Source organism: Octodon degus, unplaced genomic scaffold (genome assembly GCF_000260255.1).
Source record: "Octodon degus isolate 3935 unplaced genomic scaffold, OctDeg1.0 scaffold00367, whole genome shotgun sequence".
Lineage (NCBI taxonomy): Eukaryota > Metazoa > Chordata > Mammalia > Rodentia > Octodontidae > Octodon > Octodon degus.
This window is the reverse complement of record NW_004524943.1, coordinates 95,622-97,870: the sequence shown is the minus strand read 5'-3', so window position 1 is coordinate 97,870 and position 2,249 is coordinate 95,622.

Below are 2,249 nucleotides of genomic sequence, written 5' to 3'. Positions count from 1 at the left end.
GAAGAGATAGAAATTTTCACCTTAACAAGAAAATAATCATGCACTGATTTTGTTAAAATCTATAGTAAGTTAATTTCTTACCTTAGCTCATTTACAAATTAAACGTTGTCACACCTATGTATAAGAAAAATACATAGTACAGATGGATTCAGTACTAGGTATGATTTCAGGCCTCTGCTGGAGGACTTAGAACATATACACTAGGTGTAAGTGAGAACTATTAAATACATATGTGACATACAGCAAAATTTTAATCTTACATGGACACAGAATAATTTTTAGAATAGGTATTTCTCAATTATACCATGGGATGTCTACTTTGAAGCATACTTATTGCATTTTTAAATTCATTGATAACATGTTTCAGATAGCAAGTATAGTATCTGGTAGTTTTATTGTCTCTATTCACCACATGCTCCACGATAAACTTTACTAATTGATTAATGAATTTAACAAACCTCAAGATGTTTTATCCTCTGAGTAAGTACTTTGAAGTGAGTTTTACAAAATATACTATTCTTATTCTCTTATTATTTTGTTATAGAATTTTGAGAGAATATAAAACCTCAATTGAATTTAAGACTTTTAAAAATAAACTGAATTGAAATCCACATTTTAATTTCAAATCACATAAAAAGGGTGTGTGATTCACCCTAACATCTTATCTGTCTGACTCCCTTCAAAAAATATTCTATGAGAAAATCTGAAAAATCACTTTTCATACTTTTTTTTGCTTTATAACAGTAAGTGAAGTCAGGAATTTTACAGGAAACAGCTTCCCATGTCTTCAATTTTATTCAGTTTTTACAATTATACTTTATCTTGATTTAATTGAGAGACACATGGGATTTATTTTCCTGTTGAATACAGATGAGGAGACTGAAGCATAGATAATTGCTTAAGCACTTGCGGTTGGTGATGCCATGTGCAATTGCTAATCTATCTTTCCCCAAATCTTTCATTCTTCTCCTGCATACCTTTTTTCTCTTGAAATGTTTGCCAATGAGTTCAAAAATTAGTGGATATAATCCATTTACTGTACTTCATACATGCACATTTGCAGTTTTAGATATGATGTACAACTAAAATACAGTGATTATCTTACCATTAGAGATTTCTATGACTGCTAATTGCTGAAAACCCTTATACAATATCACAATTTATAGATAATGATTCATTCAATTTTATCAAGTGAAAATGGTGAGGAATAAATTTGCCTTATTATGCTATCATTTCTACAGACATTTTAAAGAGGTTTCATTATTCTTCCAATACATAGTGATTTCTTGGTATAAAAATATTTTATGTAATGCCTCTTTTATTGTTTTTGTGCTTTGGAAAACTGATATTCCACAGTATTGCTTCAGTGTAAAAGAAAACTTGTATTTAGGGAAGTTTGTGAATTCCTAGCTCTTTGATACACGGCAAAGTCAAATATAAACTCTCTCTGTCAGTTCCTGGGTGTAGGTTAAGCTTCACTAAGATGACTAGAAATGCTTTCTTACTATAATTCTTCTGAGATATTTTATATTGAAAAATGTCAATAAATAACAAGTGAAATTCCACCCTAGGCTGAACGTAGTGTAATCATATTTTGCCTGAAAAAATTCTTTCTTATTAAAATTTGGGATTATATAATATACATATTTTATTGAAAAGTGTCACCTACTCAAATTCATGAGTGTATGGAACAGCTTTGACAGTGCCAAAGTTAGAAATGAAGACTTCTCCTACCTTTTGAAAAACTGCCAGTCACCCATACGGCTGACATATTATACAGGAAAACACACCAACCGAAGCAACCCAGGTCTTCAGGAATTTCTATCCAGATATTTCAACTTTCACTATCTTCTGTTCAACTTGGTATGCTCACACCTTGGTTTAGTGAAAGTAAAACCTGCAAAGTGTTTGGAATCTGCGCCTTACGATTTGCGCTCTTTTCTGCGAGCGGTCCACCTTCATTCTATCAGGTGTGCAAGCCACCAAGCTCCTCAGGGGCTTTAGGAGTCATGTTCAGTCATTATATTCACAGCTGTGTTCAATGACTTGAGTGATTATTTATGAATGGAGTTTTAAAAATGTATTCAATGTGAATTGAGGGTGTATGGTGTGCAATTTCCTAATATCAAGTTCTAGGAACCAAAGCTTCCTAAGAATTTAAGACTTTTAAATTCAGTTAGATAAAAATAAAGAAAAAATACAAGAAATATTTATTTACATGAATCTTTAGCAGGTGCTCTATGGAAATC